The 13,496-nt window shown below is 42.5% G+C and overlaps 1 protein-coding gene and 1 long non-coding RNA gene across 2 annotated transcripts in view; one reads left to right on the plus strand and one right to left on the minus strand.

Annotated features, from left to right (window-relative positions):
• Nucleotides 1–3,718: 3,718 nt before the first annotated feature.
• Nucleotides 3,719–13,029, minus strand: LOC148222220 (uncharacterized). The gene is made up of 3 exons (XR_015806478.1): nucleotides 12,147–13,029; nucleotides 7,904–7,997; nucleotides 3,719–5,946 (listed from the first exon to the last, which is right to left on the minus strand). It is a non-coding gene; the product is annotated as an uncharacterized LOC148222220 (long non-coding RNA).
• TRPM1 (transient receptor potential cation channel subfamily M member 1) overlaps nucleotides 8,391–13,496 on the plus strand; it is a 93,908-nt gene continuing 88,802 nt past the window's right edge. The window contains exon 1 of the mRNA XM_088172433.1: nucleotides 8,391–8,511. The gene's annotated coding sequence lies outside the window, so the exon portion shown is untranslated. The remainder of the gene's footprint in view (nucleotides 8,512–13,496) is intronic.

A 13,496-nucleotide genomic window follows, 5' to 3' on the forward strand; every position in this document is an offset into this window, starting at 1 on the left:
TATTATCCCCAAGTAGAAAGGTTAGTTTATCTCCGAATTTGTTTGGGCTAAGTAGATTGTTTTGGTTTTTTTACTTGATTGAGACTTCCTTTCTCAGCAGTCTGTCTGTTTGCTGTTGGGTTCACCATGAATATGTAATTTAACTGCATATAAATTTCCACTCTGGAAACTGTGGTGCGTTATTTTCAGCATGCTGGAGATTAAATTTTGGTATTGCCTCTAAAAAGTATATATGTAATTTCAAAACCAAAAGAACCCTATTAGTTGAATTAGATGTTCCTCGTGAAACATCTTTATGAAAACAAGAGTAATCTGTGGCTGGAAAGAATAACAGCATAACCTTTATGTTATATGTTTACATGCTTTGCACAATACTATGTTTTGATGAAGCATTCATAACTTGGCAAAGACCTCTTAAAGATTGGCCAGAACAAGCTGATTTTTTACAAGAAAAACAACACTTTTGAAAACTTTAAAATTAAATGTGTGTTAATCCAGACAGACCCCGCTATAATTCTCTTCTTGTTTGTCGAGGCTTAAATAAATTAGCTCCCTTATTTCCACCCTACCAGCTCTGTGGGGTTTCACTTTGCATTGGTGCAAAGGTGCAGATTTAAAAACTGCTAACAGAGCATTCTAGCTCGTGCATATGGCTGTATGGTATAGAAAACTGGAAAATCAAAGATATTGGCTCCAGGTCTGCTTGACTAAATATACCATAACTTGCCAGAAAATCACATGCAGTAAATAAACTTGCTAAAGTATATTGTCTGCCACAAGGGTATTCTGGCAAGTAGGGGCTGGGGGTAGAACATCATGTTTGCCTCTAATTCTGAAGTGTGCTTTAACACTTGGTGGTTGAAGAGTTTGGTCTGTAGAAAAATCATGGCATTGGTAAATCTCATGTGATTGTGCCATGCAGTGTAGCTGGTCAGCTAAACACTTAAAAGGCTGTGAGATGGCAATAATTGCAGTAGCAGTTGTAAACTGTGTATCTCTGTGTATCCTTATTGTAACTTCATGATGTAAAGCACAAAGGGCAGCATGATTTAACTACATACGTGATTATTTATTTTCTTCCTACATACAAATTTCAATGTGACAAATAATCACAAACCCATAAAAAGTGAGAGTATGTATGTATCTCTGTGTGGCCAAGGAGGTGGAGATACAGAAAAAAAAGCTGTTGGTATAGAATTGGGTCTGCTCCCTTCAGGTGGGTCAAAACAGGCAAGTTCAGATTTCCACCTGTGACAAGCATGGTGATAGCAGCAAGAAAATGGAGTAAAAGGTAGCATAATTACTACAGAAAAATTAGGATGAGAGTTTTATTGCTGTTGTGATTAAGTTACTTTCTCAGAATGTTAGCAATAATCCTGCTAGGTATAAAATAGCCAAGCAATTCTGTTGGAAGAGACAGATTTTCAGCTGGTGGGCACATGGAGTTCATTCTGTTCTTATTTTGGCTTCTACACATGATTGGGCTTGAGTGAGTAGGAAGAAGGAGAGTAGTCAGCAGCTTGTGTCAAAATGCTGTGTCCAAGCCACAAAGTGAGGACTTAGGGAAACACAAATGTTGCTGACTACATTATAAATTTAGTCATCTTGCAAAGTTCAAGGTTGACTTAATTCAGCCAGGCAGAGGGCCAAGCCAGTAATTTCTGTTTAAGCCCTAAAGATTGAATGTAGTGTACCAGGTTTTGTGGCTTGTTGAGAGTGAGGGAGAGGTGGGAAGCAGCAATTAATGTAGTTTCCTGGTAAGTGAGGTGCACAGCCAAGTATAACTCTATCGTCCCTTTCATGGAACATGGATTCCAGCTCTCAGTGACCTTCTGGTGAAATTATTGCTGAACTGCAGATTCAGACATCAGAAGTGTGCTGGATGCTTGCTCTTGTGCAGGTAGGGCCTGATAAGATCAAAGTCCTGTCTGGTGAGGTTTTTACCTTGGTTAGAGCACGTGTTTTGCATTCAGAAGATATAGGGTACTGTCTTTCAGATCTTAGCACAAATTGAGAGGCTTTGAAGGTCAGTGTTTGGGTTATCCCAACCTTTTAAATGACGGTGAGGATCACATAAGAGGGGCAGGCTCTCTCTTTAGCCACCTTCTTCCTGACAAAATCATCACCCTGAGAAATGGAAATTTCCACTACTGATGTACATACTTTACCGCATTCTGTCAGTCAGCACCAAATGTAGGCAAGTTTAGGCAGAAATACTGGTGTAGGAAAGGTTAAAGCTCAGAAACTTTTGCTTCTTGGTCTTCAGATACGTTCTCTTGTACATTTCCTGCTGCTAAAAATGAGGGAGTATGCGAAATGTGAGTGACTTTGATATCCAGCATATCCTTGTTTACTAGGCTCAATCTCAAGGATTGCCTGGAATGCGATGTTAAAGCCACAGAGCAGTCAGAGGTCCGGTGGACACCCAGGGCTGTGGAGAGGCGGGGGAGCAGGGGCGGTGCTGGCACGGCACGGCACGGGCGGGCCCCGCCGGCGTTGCCCGTTTAAGCGGCGGCCGCCGCTGTCCTCGCGTGCCCCGGCGGGGCCCGCCCGCGCCGCGCTATTTATAGAGAGGCGGGGGCAGGGCAGCCCCGACAGGCGAGCGCCCGGCCTCGGCCGGGGCAGCGCCGTGCGCGCCCCTTCCTTCACCGCGCGGGGGAACAGGCGCGCCCCTTCCTTCTCCGTACGGGGGAACAAGCGCGCCCCTTCCTTCTCCGTACGGGGGAACAAGCGCGCCCCTTCCTTCTCCGTACGGGGGAACAAGCGCGCCCCTTCCTTCTCCGCGCGGGGGAACAAGCGCGCCCCTTCCTTCACCGTGCGGGGGAACAAGCGCGCCCCTTCCTTCACCGCGCGGGGGAACAAGCGCGCCCCTTCCTTCTCCGTGCGGGGGAACAAGCGCGCCCCTTCCTTCTCCGTACGGGGGAACAAGCGCGCCCCTTCCTTCACCGCGCGGGGGAACAAGCGCGCCCCTTCCTTCACCGCGCGGGGGAACAAGCGCGCCCCTTCCTTCACCGTGCGGGGGAACAGGCGCGCCTCCCTTCCCCCTGCACAGCCCCGAGGTTTGTGTTGCTCCCGCAGAGCAGGGGAGGGAGAGCGAACAGCACTGCTCTGCAGGTAGCAGAGGTTTCTGACCTGTCCCTTGTGCCCTGGGGAGAGAGCGCTGTCTCCTTCCCTTCCCCCGTGTTCCTTTCTCCCCGGGGGTTTGGCACAGGAATCTCCACCTGTTCTAACTGCAATTGCTGGATTTTCCTCTTCTTTCTGGTCAGTGGGACATGCAAGAAAAAGGCCAGCGTGTGCTCACTGAGCACTCCACCCACGCTCTGAGCTGTTGAGAAAGGAATGGAGTGCTTTCCTTTTGCAGAGGGATATCATTTACTACACACAAACCGTACTTTGTAAAACCAGTGAAAAACCTTTGTCTCACTGCAGAGGCTGTGTAACTGTGTAATGTATTTGTATATCTCCTGTAGTCAAAGAGAAAAAGAGGCTGTGCTGAATGAGACGTAGGAATTGCCCTACTGGATCAGAGCCATCTGCTTCAGTATCCTGTGTGAACCCAGCCAGGAAAAAAAAGCACTCTTGAGGAAGGGAATGTGTATCTCCTTTTCTTTTTTTTTTTTTTTAACTTCAAAAATACTGCAGTATGTTGCTGCATATTACAAAAATCAATAGTTAGCATGCAGCTTGGAACCTTAATTTCTATTTGCTTTTTATTTCTATACAATGATAAATAGTCCTGTTAGTCATTAAAAATGGCGTTGTTTCACTCCAAGTCCATTGGAGTATGGCAACAGTTTCCCTTCTCCCAAGTTATTTCTGTATTGCCACTGTTTTTAACAAAGGATAAATCTAGTCGGAAGCACTCCATCTCTGTCAGTATAAAGGGGAGCAGGTGTCCACATCTGATGCTTTCAATTTTGCACCTTCCCTACAAGTCTTCACCTGAAAAGCAGCAGGTTGTTACCACTTTATGGAACGGCTTCCCTCCTCCTTTACCCGTGAGCACAACTGGATGCACTGAGCCACGCAGCCCTTTGGCAGCAGTGGTATCTCTGTGATCAGCAACTGCCCAAGTGTGACAGGCATTGAAAATAAGGCCAATTGCTTTCATGCCTCTGCCAGCAAAGCCCTGTGAGAGCAAATGAGCATGAGTCACTGAGTTGGAGTGGGTTAGGAGAATCTGAGACACTCATTTTATAGCTTTCCCTGGGTATTAGGGGATTCACTTGCTCTTCAGGACAAATGTTTTGTTTTTTCCCATACCCTCTGCTATCACCTACTTTAATATAAAACAAATCAACCAGTGGCAGAGAGAGGGTTTACCTTGGAGGTATCTAGGGTGAAGAGAGCAATAGTAATCTCTTAAGTGCAGGAACGCCCTCAGCACTTTAAACCACAGCATTAGAACAGGAGTCTCAAGTGTGCATTTGTAATGCTTTTGCCCTTTGCTCTTTAGAGGGTTGATTTGCTCCACAAATACTTTATGAACCTCTTGAGACTGTGGCACCATGTTATTCTTCAAAAGTGTCTGCTAGTAAATTCCCACTGGATTAGAGCACGGGCTTCTGTCACAACATGATAAATAACCATAGGCAAATGCTGTTTGTGTCTCCATAAATACAGATCTGTGTGCATGGTAGAATCACACACAAAAACAGTTGAGACACGATAGAAAGATCGATCTTGTATGAAAATAGTGAGAAGGTTGAGTGCCCTGTGCGTTCTGAAATGGACAAACAAAATTAGTAAGTCATTCAAGGGTAGCCTTATTTGTATGCTGTGTGTTCTGGGGTGTCATCTTTTCTTCGAATAGTTGGCAAATTGAACACAGCTGAACCAAATAAACTGAGGGCTACTATCCACAGACCTTTATTTTGCTGGGTAGTAGCAGTCCCTACACTGAGACTGGTCATCTTACTATGTTGCCAGAGGGGATTTTCCTGATGAAGTTTGTAGCATGAGGAATTTCGGTCTGGAGTTTATAGTGTATCTGTTGTAAAGCTGAAATACAAAATTATATTTCTGAATGTAAAAAGAGCTTAACTGCTTGGTGCAACTTCATGTGTCAATAAGAATACCTGGACCTCAGCTCTTTGCATACCCATGTTCTGCCTTTGGCTTCGGCAGAGTAACAATTACTTTTTCTCATGTAGCCTTGCTGAAAATCATACTATTGGGGGCTTCTAAAGATGAGGAATCTTCTGTTTGCCCTTGGCTTTTTTTTGCTGTTTTCAGTATGTTCCTCTTTTGGGCTTCTCCCAGGTGCCAGTTGGTACCACACTGCAGGGGAGATGGGCAGTACGTTTTTGCTCAGTTGGAACATTTTGGCAGGTAGACAGGAGATTTGGCCTTTGGTAGACTCGGACTGCTGAGGTTTTGTGGTGCCAAAGCTTCTCACAGAGACTGGCCTGTTAGTGCAGGCAACTCTGCATGGATCACGAGTCAGGTACAGGCTTGATGCCATCCTGCCATCACAGCAGAACACCAAAGAGAATTATCACTGAACTAACAGAGGAAATAGTAAACCAAATTATAATTCTTCAAAGGATAGCAATCTTCTGGAGCTTTCAGAACTCACTTTCAGCAGCTTAGACTCTCACTTTTTGCCCTTGAACTCATGTTGTAATCTTTGCTTTTGGACTATTTGGCTGATTATTATTTTGTGTACTATGAAAAATGCTTTAGATGTCACTTAGTTCTGCCCCTTGTATAACAGATGATCTAAAGACATCATTGCTCAAATGTTTTTGTGTCGTAATGGTAAGTCCTTACTCAAGCAGTCCCTCCAAATTTGATGGGAGTAATTTGGTAAGTTCGTTTGTGTTGGTCAAACTTTGATGCATATTTCACTGCAAATAACTGACCTTTATAATGTGTTGCATTTGAAATTTACAATCTGAAGCTTTAGGGACTGCAGAAGTTTTTCAGAGTCATAGCTGAAAATATCTAATGAAAAAAAAAGAAGATTATAGTTAGAAAAAAGTAGTAAGAGGTCAGAAGTTCACAGTTGATGGTAAAATGGGCCATATGTCCTTTTAATCCCCATTCAGGAGATAAGTAAAGATCTGTGTCAGACTCTTTTCAAACATGTTTAGAACCACAAAAGGAAGGGCTACATTTAACAGTGTCTGTCAGTATTTAACCTTTTCTATCTAGGCAAAAGGGAAATGGGAGAGATGGGGTTTTTTAGCAAAGCTGGTTAAACCAGTTGGAAAAGGTTGGCTTCATACTGTGGAATTTTATATTTTTTTTTGTTTTAGTATATCTGAGACTGCAATTGGATTTGGACAATTTTGTGAACAAATGGCTTTTAAAATATCATATTTGTTCAATAAAAATGTAAGTAATTTTGTTGAGACCCTTAGAAAAAACCCCAAAACATCTAATGGAAGTGAATATGTGGACTAGAACATATCTGCTCACATGCACTTCAAATTATCTGTCAGATATACTCATTTTCCTTCTCTTGAAGATTCAATAATGTTCAGTTCACTGTGGCCAGTTGTATGTTCAAAATTCTATAGAAAGCACACAATCTTTAAAAAATACATTGCAGTAAAGAATGATATATACCATTGTCTCATTTAACAAGCAAAAAGGATGGAAACATGATTTTACTCAGGTCTAAAGTAACTTAGTAGTGGTACTGCTTTGTTAGTGGACATGTCTTGGACAGCTGACTATATGTTCTTTTTAACATTTAAAGCTTATCCTCTTCCTGGATATTTTTTTAAGGTCTGGATGGAGACACAGCCAAAGGGAACCTGGGTGAATTTTGTGAACACAGCGGGCTCATCATTCCACTGTGTCTTCTAATAAAACAAGTTGATTTTCTCCTTGATGGGTTGAAGAAACACAGGCTGTCTTGGTAAATGAGGTCAGAACTGTTAAAAATTAACTTTCCAAATACATGGGTAGGCCTGTGACTCAAGCACTGTTCTGCTAACTAGACAGTATTAGGTCTGGGGAATCCTATATTTTCGTAGGCTGACTGGAGTTTGGCCTCCAGAAAAGAATTCACTCTGATTTCTGTATTCAGAAAGTAAGAGTAAACATGCTCAGAATGCTAAGAATTTTCTCTTCCTGATCATTCCTAGCAGTAATTTAACCATAGCTGTGCAGAGGATAGATTATTTTTAGCCTGGATTCCTAAATCCGGGAGGGACCCAATGCAGCCTTGCTGTTTGTCTGAGTAATGTGGATTTCCCTGGCTAACTTTGTCTGGCTTTAACAGCATCTGAAACTAGGCTGAATAGCATCATAGGCTGGAGGAGACCAAATCATTCTGTGACAGGGGGACTGTATCATGAGCTGTGCAGTGCTGAGGTCCACAGAAAGCTGACTTTGTCAGTGTCTGTGCTCATGGGCTTCATTGAGTGATGTTATTTGGTGACAGTCATGTGGAACACAGTGCTGCCTTGAACATGCTCAGTGCTGCCCAACCCAAGAAGCTCTTCTGCCACTGGAAAATAGAGATTTTTGTATGGAATTTGGACTGTACTTGAACTACTCTTAGAACATCAATGTTTATTACTTTTGAGTTAAAATTTAAACTCAACTGTTGGCCTAATTGCCATCGTTGAGTCCATCAGAAACTGCAAGTAGTGACTGAGGACTCATTGCAGCCAGTGATAAGGGGTATGGGCAGGACTCTGTGTCACAGTCCTTGCTAACCGGACCCTACTTGAGGTGTCTGGAAAGTTTCCAAGTGAGGGGAATCTCTTGACTGTCATGAGGAGGAGTTGCTGTTTGTTCTGTAAAGCCTGGCTCTGTTCTGTTCCTCTCACATACAGAAGTTACACTCTGTGATCTGAGTTTTAGTGCTAACTGAGAGCATGGCATGTACAACTTCAAATGCAGTAATCAGGATGAGATTCATTGCTCAGTACATCACAAGGCGTACCTTAGCTCTCAACAGAGATGGTAAAATCCTCTTCTGGCCCCAGCACAGGGTGAATTTCATGCAGGAATGCATTTCTTCAAAGCTATTTAAGCTCCTAGAAGTTCAGATAATATTTAGTGGGATTTTCAGAGTTGCACATCTCAAACAACTACAGCAAAGCAAATGGCATTAAGGCATACAGTAATATTTTTTTAAAGTATTCTCTGCATCATGAGGCATCTATTGAAAAAAAATACTGGAACAAATCCAGCTCCAAATGTCCATTTATAATTGTCTTAGAAATTTGCCTCTGACTGGAGTGGGAAAGGATTGTAAAATGACTTAAGTAATTGGCCTCTGACTTCATTATCACACAGTGTGGTTTTATGATTGATTGAATAGTTGCCTGCAATGACTGGCCCATATAGTTTGTTTATTTGGTATTAGGAAAAACATTTATATAATTCTGTTATGAACTCTCTGAAGAGATGTGTTTGTCCCCTCTACGGGCCTGCCTTCTCTGTGGTGTTCAGATATTTTCTGGGAAATTGCCATGGCAATAAAAATTGCATCTCTCCTCTCCTCCTCCACTTTTCTCCCTGCCAAGAATATCCTATTGTTTGTGAAAGGTAAGTGCTTTGGGTAGCAGCTGCAATCAACAGTGTGATAGATGGTTAATATTAACACTGCTGGTTTAGTGCATAAACCAAGTTCTGACTATTTGAAAGTGAAATTAGAGCTGTCGGGCCTCACACTGTTCCACTGCTGACCACTGAAGGTTTGAGAAACTTTCAGTGGAGGCAGCAGATCAAACCTCAAGATGACTCTATACATCAAACTTCTTCCTAGTCCTAGCATGGGCTTTCAGATGTGTCTCACTCCTGGGTGAAACAGCTTCTATTTCTGCCAAGGCACCAGGGTGAGGAGGGCAGCTTTGGGTGTCACTGTGTTTATGTACCCAGATTACTGAGAAACCAAGTAAGAATGTGGCTGTGAGCCTTTAAAGCAGCATGCCATGGAAAAATAAAACACAAAGTGTGTAAGTGCACGGGGGAATGTACCCAGTGTTTTGCACATTCCAGAAGAGGCCTCAGTAAAGACTGGAATTTTAATTCTCATCTGACAACATTCCACGAAGACAACTTACATTCCCTTCCTGTTTCCCCCTCCCAGGAGATAAATGTAAAAAAAAATTGGCTGATTATTTATTCTGCCTTGGCTATCAAATAACAGTGGGAGTGCCAGCACTCAAAGTAGTTAGAGTACTTTTGGTTAGTTCCTCATTTGGCTTTTCTGGGACTCATTCGTGTTAGCTGTTTTCCTCTCTTTATATTGCCATTCAAAATCAAGATTAGCAATGTCTTCAGCTACACTTGTATCTCTGCAGGGACTCCTCTAGTTTCTTTTAACTACACACATGGTCCAACCCCCACATGCCTGTTGGTGTAGCATAAGGCAGGAAAGAGGTGAGGCTATGACTCATGTAAACTTCTTAATAGCACAATTTAAGTACAAAACCCCACCTATCTCAGTAGGAACAAAGATCTCGAGCTGCACAACACCTGCTGTACAGTATTCTTATGTTTGTTCCAATATTTTTTGTTCTGAATACAAATATGGAAAGTAGGCCTGTGTTCAAGGAATTTGAATGAAGGAAATGTTGGTTTTGGAACTGACATCAGTGTGAGATCAGGAGAACCAGACTTTGCACACAGTCGTCTGTTCATTTCTGGATTACAAACTATATACAAAAAGGTGCAGAAGTCTGTTTTCTCTATATAAGTAGGTCTGCCAGTATTTATAATTACCCCATTTCAGCCACTGCTCATGACTAAAATGGTTAGTTGGTTGTATAGCTGAATTCATAAAACAATGAGTCTAACCACTTCAAACAAGGATGCTTTTTTTCCTCTTCTTCTAATTCTAGTACAAGTCACAGTAAAACTTCTTTATTGCAGAAACTTCTGTTTAGCACTGTTTTAAAAATGCATCATTTTAGATAAAAAAACATTGTCAGTGGGATTCCCTTCTCTATTCTCTTTGCCTTTTAATGATGGTCATTCTTTGGAATGTCAGTTTTGGCCCACACTATGACATAGCAGTAAGAAGCAGAGCACAGGACCCACAGCCCAGCAAGGGGGAAGATGACTTAAGTTATCCTTTTCTGCTTTTATGATTCTAGACAGTTTCAGCAGCTAGGGAGATTTACAGTACATAGAGAATATCTCATGTGTGACATAGATTACAACATTGTGTCCTGTAGTACTGTCCCTGGCAGATTTCTGGCACCTGAACTGTCACTGGGATGCTCAGAAGCCACCAATGCATTGTGCATTACTCCCCTTCTTTCTTCTCATGCACCTCTTCCTTGGGTAAATGGGTGAGAATCTTTTCTCACGACTTCAGTTAATTCCTAACATAGATTAAGACCTCTGGAGTTGTCCAAAGAGAGACACTGCAGAGATTTGAATGCTGATTAATGTGTAGGAGACAGAGATATTTTTTCCTGTCTGGTTTACACTACTACTTTTGAGCTCGATCATGAGCTACTGGAGGAGGTGAGGACAAGCATCACACCATACAACCTGTACATGGCTTACCTGTCTCACTGGGCTGTGCTCAGGATGGCAGGGAAAGCTGTCCTGCAGCAGTGCTACACATGGTGGCTGGGAGGGATCTTATAGAGAGGAAAAGGAGCAAACAATCCATTGCCTGTGTCCCTGTTTCCTGTGTCAGCCATTTGGGATAGCCAAGCTGCCTCACTGCAGGAGAAGCCCACCTTATTCTACTTCAGTGTTAAGAAATTGACTCAGTGCTTATGAAAAAGGCATCAGTTATTGTCCAAGCTCCCCAAAACCTCTCAGGACATCTCAGAATCCTCGTCCCACCCCATTTCCAACAAAGGCATCACAGAAAGTGACTGTGAGATCAGCTTTCCTTTTATATTTTCTCCCTCTGTACCATATTAGCAGCATAAAAGGATAGGCAAGTGGAAACAGTCCCTTAGGAAGACCCTTTACAGAAGGAAAGCATTTATTTTCCTTTGTCTGATTGTTCCTTGGACCCTTTTAGAAAAGATGATGGCTCTGTGCCAGCCTATCTGCCAGACTGTGCTGTGACATGGGCCCCACTGGAGGTGTTATGAACATGGTGTGCTCTGGCTCCCTTCTGCTTGGAACACCCTGAACCTTTGCAGAGTCTGCTCACAGCAAATGAGGAAGACGGGGACTTAAAAATTCTTCTCCCCTAATGAAGCTTAAGAACAAAAGCCTGAGCAGCAGAGCTGGTATGTGGGCTGGCTGCCTACAAGGTAGGCCTGGGTTTTGGGTGTAAGATCATGTGGTTGTGTCAGTAGGGTTTGCTCACAGAGATGGCTCTGGCTTAGGAATCGCCCGATGCAGTGAAGCACCTGCTTCCCTTCTGGTAAGGAGGATGGATAGCTGAGGGGAGATTGATGAGCCAGAGTGGGAGCTAGAACATTCTGAAGGGCTTGCTGGGAATTGGCAAATGCTCTGGACTTTGAAGGCCTAAGTATATTAATCTATTTAATTACCTTTTGCCCAGCGTCCTAAGCAGTGGCTGGGCATTCTCTGAGTCTGTGAATATTAACTAAACACAAAAATGAATCTTCATCTCATTCTCTTCTTTTTTTTTCTTTATTGGTTGGTTTTTTAGTTGAACTAATTAAAAGCAAAGCCTCCAGCCTCCATTAAAATCTTGTATTTTTCAGGTTAGTTGTATTTTAACATTAATGCCTGGGTTTGATACTGCTTACAATAGCAGTGAAGCAGTTGTCTTTTATAGTAACTATAAATCTCCTTATTTTCTAGAAGTTAATGTAATAACAACAGTTTCAAGGCTCTCTTTTTACCAGCTGTAAGTCTAATTTTCTAACAAGATGCTGCTAATTGTATTACTCTGGCTTCAGCAGTTTTGTGTCGGGGCCCCTTAGACAGGCAGTAGATTCTTAGCCAGAGCTCTTGTTTTGGTTCTGTCAAATGTAGTTTTGTTGTAACAGTAGCTTATTCTTAATAATTTTTATCTGCTTTATTTATTTATTATTGTCTAGATTTTGCTACATCAATTACTTTTGCATTCTAGTTCAAATAGATCAGTATCTACAAACTGTCTCAACTGGTTGTAATTGCATTACTCTAATTTCAGCGAGTACAGCATTTCCCTCGCCAGCTGGTAGAATTTTGATTGTATCAAAAAAATGTTGATTGTATTTAAAATACATAAAATTCTCAAAACATTACATTACCTGAAAATTAATTTGGAAAACTATCCCCAGGAGTCTCTTTCATAGTCTGCTTCTGTGAAAAATAAATGGATGTGTTAGAATCTCTCTTCAGTCATAAGAGTTTTTGAAGCAAGTAATGTGTAGTCTGTTGGCCATGTCTTGCTCGTGATCTTGCAGCTTTCACAGTTGCTCTTGGGCAGTCACTGTCTGGGTGCATGGCCCTACAGGTCTAAAAGTGAAGTAAAATTAAGCAGTATGAAGAGCAGGGCTAAAGTCAGTTCTGTGTAGGGAGATGAAAATACTTCATGTTATCTGTCTGAACCTGTTATACAGACTCAGCTTTAGCTAGGTAGAGGGACATAGTCCTTTTGACTGATGTTAGCTCCCATTTTCAGAGACTCACTTTAAAGGCCAGTGTTCCAGCAAGAATTTTTTTCATTTTGTGATCTTTATTAAAGATGCTGATGAAAAGCAGATTAGAAATTACGATTGTATTTGGCACATACTGCATTGTTAATCCAGCATCCTAAGAAAAGGATCACTGTAGCTGAGGATGCAACTAAGGAATTAAAACTTTCAGAGAACACGTTACTCCTCTTTGCTGTTGGAAGCTGTGTTTCATTCTGCAATAAAAAGTTCAGGATCCTCTGGAAATTCGGGTTATTGATCCTCTTCTGTCTCCCATAAATCCTCACGTTCTTCTTGAGTCTTGTTCTGGGATGGAAGCAGATGCGTTCTGACCCTTTTCTTTGTCTTTGGGAATTGCTGCCAGACCGGCTCAATGAAATGTATCACTTCACCTTCATTTTGGATGGAGATAGATCCACGTTTTTGCAGTTCGGTAACATCTGCGACTGGTAAATACTTAAGCAGGGAATCCGTTCCGCTGCCAAACAGTGACGGTGGGAAGGAAAGCGGAGCGGTGATCAGGGGGGCAGCTCGCAGATCCGCCTCGCCCTGCTCGGAGCCGGCTCGCCCTCGCCATCTGCCGGGAATGCTCTGGCTCAGCCTGGCTGCGCACACGGCTGGCTGGGGAAAAAAGGAAATATGCCCAAACCCCAAAGACTCGGTGTGTGTCACCGGGCTCTGAGAAACCACCTGGGAACCATCCAGCATGCGGAAAGTGTAAAGAATAATTAAAGGTTTGTTTGCGGTTGCATTAGTTGCGAGCTTTCTGGTTGTTTCTAGGACGCACAAAACTACTGAAGTCAGTTGTATTTGGAACAGTGCACAAATCTATATAATGTTGTCTTTTATGGCGTGTGCTGCTGTGCAGAAAATAGAACTCTGAAGGTAGTTTAGTGAAAGCTAAATAACATAATTAATAAGTGGATTAATTTAAAATGGTTTGCTAGTTATGGGAACTAAAAC

The sequence above is a fragment of the Sturnus vulgaris genome, chromosome 13 (assembly GCF_052056855.1).
Source record: "Sturnus vulgaris isolate bStuVul1 chromosome 13, bStuVul1.hap1, whole genome shotgun sequence".
Taxonomy (NCBI): Eukaryota; Metazoa; Chordata; class Aves; order Passeriformes; family Sturnidae; genus Sturnus; species Sturnus vulgaris.